The sequence below is a fragment of the Elaeis guineensis genome, chromosome 16 (assembly GCF_000442705.2).
Source record: "Elaeis guineensis isolate ETL-2024a chromosome 16, EG11, whole genome shotgun sequence".
Lineage (NCBI taxonomy): Eukaryota > Viridiplantae > Streptophyta > Magnoliopsida > Arecales > Arecaceae > Elaeis > Elaeis guineensis.
The window spans coordinates 2,401,005-2,413,135 of NC_026008.2; positions in this window are offsets into that span (position 1 = coordinate 2,401,005).

Sequence of the window (12,131 nt, forward strand, 5' to 3'; positions counted from 1 at the left end):
CACTGAGGCGATCTCAAGTCTAAGGGACACTTATACCTATATCCCATCAGAGACATTCTCGACAGCAGAATACTCTGGAGTTGGTCACGTTCAATGATGATGTACCCTTACATCTCACCTATATGCCATACCAGTATCTCCACACTCCTTGGTTAAGAGGACAACCAACCCATATGGCCTACAGCGACCTATGCTCGATAGAAGCTGTCGTCCTTATTAACAGCTTATCATTTGGTTGTGAACAGTTTTAAGGACTAATCGATAAATCCTCTCTTTATCGAACTTAAATAGTCCTAAGGACTTCATCATAACAACGGAGTTCATTAGAAGATGAAAGCTTATGATGAAGATGCCAAATATATTTTATTTATTAACAAATCAGTTACAATACTTGGTTGCTCAACCGTCAACAGCTTGACGATTGACTTTTTGGGATACATTTCCCAACACCAGAAACCCAAATGCCCAGAAACCCTTGACTATAACAATCAAAGCATAATTAAATAAAGTTGGATAAGAAGAATACCTATAGTGCTAATCTCAATTTTCATAAGGCATCCTCATCCACCCTCCAATAGTGATCCACATAGAAATTGAACCAAAGTCAGTGCTCCTCCTCCTTGCTTCAAGAGTTCTAGCCCCTAGAATTTGACTAGCCCTATACCAGTCAGGTTTCTCCAAGAACCTGACTCAACCCTCTCAGATCTTCCTCTAGACTTCTGATTCTCCTTTTTTAGGACCCTCACAACCTTTGTTTGGATCAGATAAGGCTTTGTCTTAGATCCCAAAGCCTTGTCCTAAAACTAAGACTGGTTGTAAGAAAGAAGGGAGAGCTACAGAGAGAAATTGGAAACCTTTTCTGAATGCCTCAATGTTGCCCAACTATGCAACCCAAGAGGGGGGGTGAATTGGGTTTCTAAAAATTTTAAGCCCAACAGATAACTTATGAAGAACAAAATAATGGCTTAAAACAATAGTAATTACCTAAAGCAGTATTGCAAGGATATAATAAAGAAATAAGATAAAGCGATAAAGCACACCACAAACACAAGGATTTATAGTGGTTCGGTGCTAACCTTGCACCTACATCCACTCCCCAAGATCCCACTTGGGAATTTCAATCCACTATCCTTTGTATTCAATCCGAATATAAAACGTCGGAAACTCCGACACTAGCTATCCCAAGCTAGATCACTTATTTCCCGGGTACAAGCAAACCCAAAACACTCCGATTTTAGGTTCGGATCAATCTTTCCTTGTTTTGGAAATCCTCCAAAAATAAGAGCAAAAACTCACAAAGAGTAAGAATATTTAGAGCACAGATTAATACAATAACAGCTCCTTTTATGAGCAAATATAACAATAAAAGCTTTACTCAAATGAAGAACCCCTTTTTCAGATTTTCTCAAGATGAATGAACGGTTGAACGAATGCTTGAGAAGAGGTTGATCGTTGATTGAAGATCTCTTGAAAGCTTTGAACGATCTCTAGATCAAGGTTGAAACGATAGGCGTGAAGAATTCTCTCCTTGAAAGATCTAGCTTTTCTCTTTCACAATCTCTCTGGTATATTGTGGATCCTCTCTCTTTTTCTCTATGGATATTTCGTTGATCTCAGGCTTATTCTTGCAAATTATGGATCCTCTCTTCTATTCTTCTCTCTTTCTCGTCTTTTTCTTCTTCTTCTCTTCTTTTTGATTTCACGTTTGATCCGCTATTTAATCTGCAATTTCTTTCATCAAATTAAGCATTTTGTAGCATTAGAAGCAAGAAAAAATAATTTAGGCAGATAAAGAGCCGTTAGAAGATTTTTAGGAAGCATAAATGGCAATTAAAATGGACAAAAAAATAGTCGTTGCTGACATTTCCCGTCGCAGGGGTCGACTCATGAGTCGACTCATGCTTCAGGGGTCGACTCATGAGTCGACCTCTGTTGCAAAAACCAGAGAATGCTTTTCTGGAATTTCTTGGCTCAAATTAGCAGGGGTCGACTCATGAGTCGACTCATGCCTTGTGGGTCGACTCATGAGTCGACTCACTGGTCGTGCCAAGCCAGAAAACTAGCGTGCCAAGGAGAATTTTTGCGTGCCAATCAGCTCACAGTGCCATGAGTTGACTCATGAGTCGACTCATGCACTTCAAACCTTCATAACTTCAAAAATATAAGTCCAAACACAATGAAATTTTCACCAATAGATTTCAAATCATTTGTTCTACCAAATGATACTATCAAATCAAAATTTGAGTGAAATTACGATTTTGCCCTTGAAGATCATAAGGACTTTTTCATTTTAAAATTATTTGAATCCCTTCAATCTGATTTGTAATCATCAAAATCAATCTAGGAGCAACAATCTCCCCCTTTTTGATGATGACAAAATATTTGAACAAAAATATTTATGTTAATGCATTAATTTCAAAAGAATCCATTATAGGTGTATATGCTTGAAAAGAGTATGATTCTTTTGGCATGTAATATAAATGCAAAAATAGTTTGTCCATTTTTTTAAAGATTTGAAAAGGGTATTAGATCATTTTGAGTTCAAGATATATCAGAGCAAGAGAAGATAAATAACTTTTTCTATGTATCAGAGCAAAAATAATTTTTACAATGATATCAGAAAAGATTTTATAATGTATCAGAGAAAAAAAATTTTATAATGTATCAGAGAAAATTTCATACTGTATTAGAGCAAATGTCAGAGAAAATTTCACACTGTATCAGAGCAAATGTTATAATATATTAGAGAAACCTTCACACTGTATCGGATCAAATGTTATCATGTATCAGATTAAGTTAAAAGAAATTGTAGGATGTATCAGAGTAAAACAAATTTCTTATTGATGTATCAAGGTGAGTAAAATTTCAAAAGCAAGTTTGAATATCAGAGCTTATATAAAAAATACTTATTTGCATTGTACTCATGATTTTGCTTTTGATGGATGACTTTTTGTTAAAGTTCTGTCTGATACCAAATTTTGATACCAAAATTTCTCAAAGTTTTGTTTAATCTTTCAATCCTTGTTTTTGTCTAATTTCTCCAATATTTGTTTAATTTCTTCAATATTTATTTTAATTTCTCCAATATTTGTTTTTGTTTAATTTCTCCAATATTTGTTTTAATTTCTCCCAATCTTTATTTTTGTTTAATTTCTCCCCCTTTTTCTCATAATTTAGGGTTTTGCTTTTTGTCTAATTTCAATTTTTGTTTTAGTTTAATTTCTCCCCCTTTTTGACATCATCAAACATAGTTAACTCTTTCTTTTCTTTTTCTGAAATATTCTTTAATTTCTTCTTCTTTAGAGTTTTTTTTTTTTTTACAGATGTTTGCTCCCCCTTAATATAGCAATTATCAACAGCAAACAACAACAAGGAGAAGATAATATTTCAACAGATGTATCAGAGATTGAAATATAACCAAAATATAATCATTACAAAGTGGTAGAAATATAGGTAAAAGATGATTCCATTAATATCATAATTGTTTCAATACATAAAATTCAACCGTCTAAATGTCAATACATGGCCCCAAGGTATAGATCCTAGAACAAGATACTAACTCCTAGGATCTAGATAAGTCAATGATCAGAGTCATCAGATATAGGGTGAGGAGATGATGGATCAGAAGTGCGTCCTCTACCCCGTCTGCCTCTGCCACGAGTAGGAGAACGAGATGAACTGGGTGGCTGAGAACGCTGAGATGCTAGGGCTGAACAGAAAGGGTGAGTCTGATAGAATCAAGTACGTTCAGTGCTCTGGAAACAGATTGAAGTAGAGCAGTGAACTGGGTGGTAGCATGCTCACTCGATCCTCTGATCTCTTTCCTCAGTAGCTCATATCCACCTTCTAATGCTCCTCTGAGCCTGCCAGCCTCTGCAGTGAGGTCTGTGACCTCAATAGTAGACTCCTGTGGCTGGGGATGGGCCAATGCAAGGACTTGCCCCTGCAAGTCAAGAACTCTGCCAGTAAGTCTCCAGACTGTATCCTCAAGCTGCTGTATCCTGACGGACTGATCTGAAATCATCTGAAATACAGTGGAGATGTGGGGAGTAATGGTCTGATCAGAAGAAGTAGCTCCAGGTGCAAAAGAAGTACTACTCCACTGGCTAGACAGCAAAGAAGCCACACGCTGTGAAATATGCTCGATCTGATCGTCAGCCAGTCTGAACTCTGATGGAGGTGCTCTGCTCTCTGGCTGATACACTGGTGTGGGCATCCTAGTAAACTCAGAAGGGCCAGCCTCAGTATCAGGAATGAACTGGGTATCTGGTGAAGCTGCCCTGAAGTCATGTACAGGAGAAGATGGACCTTCTTCTTCTACTCTGCCTTCAGTTCTGTCTTCAGCTCTTTCCTCAGCTCTCTCCTCAGCTCTTTCTTCAGAGCCCTTGATCCAACCACCAACAGTCTTTGTAATTCCCATTCGGTGCAGGCTGTGTTGGTTGAAAGTGTCCACATGTGAGAGCTTGGTAGGTGTCTCCCCCTCACAGCTAACTCCAAACCTCCTAAAAACTCTAGTAAGGGCCATACCATAAGGCAAGTGTGCCTTTGATCTGTTCAAAGTTTCTCTCATGGCCTCTATCATAAGTGCAGGGAGGTTTAGGGGGGTCTGAGTGATGATATGAAACATGACACATACATCTCTGCAGATAGTAAGTCATGTCTACCACTCCTAGGAAAGAAGAGTTTCGTTACAATCTGATGCAGGACCCTCATCTCAATGGATAATAGCTTTGCTTCCAATTTGTTTAAACTTCCTGAAAAATTTTCCTAAGATAATTCTGATCCCTTCTTCTTTAATTGGGAGTTCCATATATGAGTATCCTTCACTAGGCAACTGAAGTATTTCTCCCAATATCCTAGAATCCAAACAGATGTCAATCCCCTTTACAGTTGAAGTCACAGACCGTTTCCATAATTTAGGTTCTGGTAGAACTCTCTGACTAGATCAACATAGGTGACTTCCTTAAGAGAGCAATAAAGTTCCCATCCTTGATTTTTGATCTTGGTAGCAAAAGTAAAGCCTTCTTTCTCAAAGAACCGAAAATCTATGTTTTTCCCGGTTTCTACTTTTCTATCAGAAAGAGGATTTACACTGGGGCTTATGGAGGATTGAGAGAGACCTTGAGCAGGTACTGAAACTGGATCGGAAATACTGGAAGACTGAGCATGCCTTTTCTTTCGGACAATTTCCTCAGGCTCTCGGATTGATTTCTTCTTTGGGGAAGTTTCATCTTTGGAGCCATATCAAAAAATAGCAGACAAGAAGACTTGAATTCAGTGGAGGAGGGATCACAAAAGAGTAAAGAAGAATTTTGGTGGAGAAAAGAAGTAGATTTTGAATGAATGGTGAAGTTCTAGGGCACGTTCCACCCGCGCCAATCACTGCGAGAAAGCACAGAAAAGTCCTTTTCAAGGAGGCAATTTTTGGTGGAGAGAAGGAGGGAGAATTGCCTCAGAATTGATCCTTGGATTTGGAGCAAAAAGAGTTGGAGAGGATGGCTTTGGAAGGAAGACGACGAGAAGATGAGTCGTCTCATAAACAGGGTTTCCCGTTTTAAAAACAATGAACCCGATGGAAGTTGGTGGGATTTACAAGTTTGCCATTGAGTCGACTCATGGGGGTCGACTCATGAAGTTCAGAAAATCAGGAAAAATATAAATAAATTCTAAAAAAATTCAAAATTTTGGGAGAAGAATTTTGCTCAATGATAAGTTTTTAGAGTGATAAATCTGAGCTTTTGGAACCAGGATAGTTGTTGGAAATTGAGCTCTAAGAATATTTGATATTAATTAAGAGAAGTTTAGGCAAATGGATCTAGAATTCCTAGATTTCTCCTAATTTCACAGAATCTATCCTCACTAAGGGCCTTTGTAAAGATATCGGCTAATTGATTTTCAGTGCAAACATATTCAAGAATTATATTTTTGTTTTGAACATGTTCTCTTATGAAATGATGTCTTATTTCAATATGTTTAGATCTTGAGTGTTGTATTGGATTTTAGATAGATTTATGGCACTTGTATTATCACATTTTATTGGGTTTCATTAAGTTTGATTCCAAAATCTTCGAGTTGTTGCTTAATCCACAAGATTTGAGCACAACAACTTCCGGCTGCAATGTATTCGGCCTCAGCCGTAGACAGTGCCACCGAATTTTGTTTCTTGCTAAACCATGAGATTAGATTAACTCCAAAAATTGGCAAGTTCCACTTGTGCTTTTTCTATCTAATTTACATCCAGCAAAATCAGCATCTGAATATCCTAACAAATTAATTTGTGAGTCCTTAGAGTACCATAACCCTATAGTTTGTGTACCATTTAAGTATCTAAGGATTCTTTTAACAGCATTCAAATGAGATTCCTTAGGATTAGATTGATATCTTGCACATAAGCAAACACTAAACATGATATCAGGCCTACTTACAGTTAGATATAATAATGAGCCAATCATACCTCTGTAGTATTTTAAGTCTACGCTTTTACCTTCATCATCCTTGTTAAGCTTACTTGAGGGACTCATTGGTGTGCCAATTGGTTTGCAGTTCTCCATTCTAAATCTTTTGAGTAGTTCCTTGGTGTACTTGCTTTGGGTGATGGAGATTCCTCTTTTGATTGTTTGATTTGGAGTCCGAGAAAGAAAGTGAGTTCTCCCATCATGCTCATCTCGAACTCTCCCTGCATAAGCTTAGCAAAGTCTTGACAAAGGGATTCATTAGTAGACCCAAAAATTATGTCATCAACATAAATTTGTATAATTAGCATATCATTTTGGTTTTTTTAATAAATAGAGTTGTATCTACATTGCCTCTTGAGAAACCATTATTTAGTAGAAATTTGCTTAGCCTTTCATACCATTCTCTAGGTGCTTGTTTTAGACCATATAAAGCTTTATTTAATCTAAAGACATGATTGGGAAAAGCATGATTTTCAAATCCAGGGGTTGTTCTACATATACTTCTTCAGAAATATATCTATTTAAAAATATACTTTTAACATCCATTTGAAATAACTTGAAATTCATAAAGCAAGCATATGCAAGTAGAAGTCTAATAGCTTCTAATCTAGCAACAGGTGCAAAGGTTTCATCAAAATCAATTCCTTCTTTTGATTATATCCCTTAGCAACCAGTCTTGCTTTATTTCTAATTACATTTCCATGCTCATCTAATTTGTTTCTAAAGACCCATTTTGTGCCAATTATTGAATAATCTTTAGGTCTTTTTACTAAGGTCCAAACATTATTTCTTTCAAATTGATTAAGTTCCTCTTGCATAGCATTAATCCAGTTATGATCATTTTCAGCCTCTTCAAAAGTTTTAGGTTCAAGTTGAGATACAAAAGCACAATGATTAAGTACATCTCTAAGTGAAGAACGTGTTTTTACCCCATGCATAGGATCACCGATAATTAATTCCTTAGGGTGGTTGTGAACATACCTCCATTCCTTGGGTAAGTCATTTGTACCTTGAGGTTGTTCTTGAATTTCTTCACCTTTCTCATTTTGTTCATCTTCTTGATCCTTGTCCTCTGGAGTTGCTGAATCTTTCAGAGTGATCTCTTTCATACCTTCTATTAGTGGATCTGCATCATCAACACCCTCATTCTTCCTTGAAGGAAGATCGTTAGATTCATCAAAGACAACATGTATGGACTCCTCAACTACTAAGGTTCTTTTGTTGAACACTCTAAATGCTTTACTAGTGGAGGAGTAACCTAGAAGGATTGCTTCATCTGATTTTGCATCAAATTTACCAAGTTTTTCTTTGCCATTATTTAATACAAAACATCGGCAACCAAAAACATGAAAATAGGCAATATTTGGTTTTCTTCCTTTCCAAAGTTCATAGGGGGTTTTCTTTAAAAATTGTCTTATTAAAGCACGATTTAAAATGTAACATGCTGTGTTAATAGCTTCCGCCCAAAAATATCTTGGAAGGTTGCTTTCACAAAGCATGGTACGGGCCATTTCTTCTAAGGTTCTATTTTTCTTTCAACTACCCCATTCTGTTGGGGTGTCCTAGGAGCAGAGAAGTTATGGCCAATTCCATTTTCATCACAAAAATTTTCAAAGTCATGATTTTCAAATTCTGTTCCATGATCACTTCTAATATTTTGAATTGAAAACCCTTTTTCATTAGTGACTTTTCGATGAAATTTAGTGAAAATTTGAAAAGTTTCATTTTTGTGAGCTAAAAAGAAAACCCAAGTAAAATGAGAGTAATCATCTATTATTACAAATTCATATCGTTTTCCTCCTAGACTAGTGGTTCTTGTTGGTCCAAATAAATCCATATGTAAGAACTCTAAAGGTCTAGAAGTTGAAACAGTGTTTTTGGATTTAAATGATACTCTAGTTTGTTTACCTAATTGGCATGCATCACAAATTCTATCCTTTTCAAAATTCAATTTTGGCAAACCGAGAACTAAATCCTTTTTGATTAATTTTGAAAGAGAATGCATGCTAATATGTGCAAGTCTACGATGCCACAGCCAACTAGTCTCATTTATTTTAGCATTTAAGGAAACTAGGCATTGCATGTCTAATTTAGTTAAATCATTCAAGTCTACCATATAAACATTGCCATGCCTATGTCCTATAAATTTAATGCCATCGTTAATAGGACTCGTCACAATGCAAACAGATGATTCAAAACTTACTTTATACCCTTTATCACAGAATTGACTAATGCTAAGTAAGTTATGCTTTAAACCTTTAACTAATAAAACATTCTCAATGTATTTGGAGGGAGTGATACCAATGTTACCTATCCCGATGATCTTTCCTTTGCCATTATCTCCAAAGGTGACCATCCCTCCATCCTTAGCATCAAGCGTGATGAATTGTGATTCATCACCAGTCATGTGTCTCGAGCATCCGCTGTCAAGATACCATTTCCTGTTTCCTTCTTGGGATGATAGACACACCTGCAAGCACAGATCAAGTTTCTGTCTTAGGTACCCAAGCTTTCTTGGGTCCTTTCAGGTTAGTCAGAATGGTTCCTTTTGGAACCCATATTTTCTTTGTGTTTGCATATTTGTTAATAAGACATGTATATGATTTATGTCCTATTCTTCCACATTTAAAACAAGTAATATTTGTAGACTTGTTACTTGAATAATTTACATAAATATCCTTCAGAAATTTTTGTTTATTCAGGGGTTTATAACCAAGTCCAGCCTTATCATATATAGCTTTCTGATTTTCAAGGATCATATTTAGTTTGTTTGAACTTAAGGTGAACTTATCTACTATAGACTTCAGCTTGTTCATTTCATCCTTTAAGTTTTGATTTTCTTGAATCAAGGTGAATTTTTCAATTGAAAGATTTTCAGCTTGTTTCACTAAGGACTGATTTTTCAATTTCAGCTCTTTGTTTTTCTTCCCTAATTTCTTTAATTCATCAATTGAATCATAGAATGCCTCATGCAATTCTTCAAAAGTAAATTCACTAGTGGATTCAGAAGTTACCTCATTTTCATGTGCCATCAGGCACAGGTTGGCTTGTTCTGTAGAGGTTTCCTCGTCAGAGCTTGAATCATCACTCGCACTCCAGGTCGCCATCATTGCCTTCTTTTTAAACTTTTTGGACCTTTCTTCAATTGTGGACCTTCGGATCTGAAATGTCCTGGCTTCTTGCACTCGTAGCATATAGGGGTTTGATCTTTTTCTTTTTCTTTGCTTTGATCCCCTTTTGTGAATTTCTTTCTCATCCCCTGTTTCCTTTTTCTTAGAAACTTCTTAAATTTTCGGGTGATGAGAGCCATCTCTTCATCCTGATCTTCATCTTCAGAGTCATCTATTTCATAATCAGGCGAAGTTGTGGATTTGAGGGCAATGGTTCTTTTCTTTTTGATTTCATCCTCTTGATGTTGCTTCATGCTAAGTTCATGAGTCATCAAGGATCCAAGAAGCTCTTCTAGAGGTAGAGTGTTCAAGTCCTTTGCTTCTTGGATGGCAGTCACCTTGGCTTCCCAAGTTCTTGGCAGTGACCTGAGAATCTTCCTTACAAGTTCACTGTTAGTATAAGATTTGCCAAGACTCTTTAAACCATTGATTATATCAGTAAAACGAGTAAACATAGCAGTTATGGACTCATCATGCTCTATTTTGAACAATTCATATTTATGTACAAGCATATTTATTTTAGACTCTTTTACTTGATTTGTTCCCTCATGGGTGACTTCTAACCTATTCCATATTTCTTTAGCAGATGCACAAGTAGAAATGCGATTAAATTCACTAGCATCTAGTGCACAATAAAGAACATTCATAGCTTTGGCATTTAATTGTGCCAATTTCTTGTCAACCTCATCCCATTCTTTCTCGGGTTTGGTTGACTCCTCACCATCTATAATCTTGGTGGGTGTGTGAGGACCATTCACTATGATACTCCACATATCATAGTCGAGTGCTTGTATGAAAATCTTTATCCGAGCTTTCCAATAGGTGTAATTAGACCCATTGAAAAGTGGAGGTCGGTTTGTTGATTGCCCCTCGGCTAGAGAAGTTCCAACATGGGTTACCATAGATCTTTGGCTCTTTGATTGTTAGATCAAAGAAGGGCTAGAGCACCGGCTCTGATACCACTTGTTGCCCAGCTATGCAACCCAAGAGGGGGGGTGAATTGGATTTCTAAAAATTTTAAGCCCAACAGATAACTTATGAAGAACAAAACAATGGCTTAAAACAATATTAATTACCTAAAGCAGTATTGCAAGGATATAATAAAGAAATAAGATAAAGCGATAAAGCACACCACAAACACAAGGATTTATAGTGGTTCGGTGCTAACCTTGCACCTACATCCACTCCCCAAGATCCCACTTGGGAATTTCAATCCACTATCCTTTGTATTCAACCCGAATACAAAACGTCGGAAACTCCGACACTAGCTATCCCAAGCTAGATCACTTGTTTCCCGGGTACAAGCAAACCCAAAACACTCCGATTTCAGGTTCGGATCAACCTTTCCTTGTTTTGGAAATCCTCCAAAAACAAGAGCAAAAACTCACAAAGAGTAAGAATATTTAGAGCACAGATTAATACAATAACAGCTCCTTTTATGAGCAAATATAACAATAAAAGCTTTACTCAAATGAAGAACCCCTTTTTCAGATTTTCTCAAGATGAATGAACGGTTGAACGAATGCTTGAGAAGAGGTTGATCGTTGATTGAAGATCTCTTGAAAGCTTTGAACGATCTCTAGATCAAGGTTGAAACGATAAGCGTGAAGAATTCTCTCCTTGAAAGATCTAGCTTTTCTCTTTCACAATCTCTCTGGTATATTGTGGATCCTCTCTCTTTTTCTCTATGGATATTTCGTTGATCTCAGGCTTATTCTTACAAATTACGGATCCTCTCTTCTATTCTTCTCTCTTTCTCATCTTTTTCTTCTTCTTCTCTTCTTTTTGATTTCACGTTTGATCCGCTATTTAATCTGCAATTTCTTTCATCAAATTAAGCATTTTGTAGCATTAGAAGCAAGAGAAAATAATTTAGGCAGATAAAGAGCCGTTAGAGGATTTTTAGGAAGCATAAATGGCAATTAAAACGAGCAAAAAAATAGCCGTTGCTGATATTTCTCGTCGCAGGGGTCGACTCATGAGTCGACTCATGCTTCAGGGGTCGACTCATGAGTCGACCTCTGTTGCAAAAACCAGAGAATGCTTTTCTGGAATTTCTTGGCTCAAATTAGCAGGGGTCGACTCATGAGTCGACTCATGCCTTGTGGGTCGACTCATGAGTCGACTCACAGGTCGTGCCAAGCCAGAAAACTAGCGTGCCAAGGAGAATTTTTGCGTGCCAATCAGCTCACAGTGCCATGAGTTGACTCATGAGTCGACTCATGCACTTCAAACCTTCATAACTTCAAAAATATAAGTCCAAACACAATGAAATTTTCACCAATAGATTTCAAATCATTTGTTCTACCAAATGATACTATCAAATCAAGATTTGAGTGAAATTACGATTTTGCCCTTGAAGATCATAAGGACTTTTTCATTTTAAAATTATTTGAATCCCTTCAATCTGATTTGTAATCATCAAAATCAATCTAGGAGCAACATTCCCTCACCCGATGGCCCCCCAACCCCCGCAACTCCGTGCACCACCATGACACCCGACAAA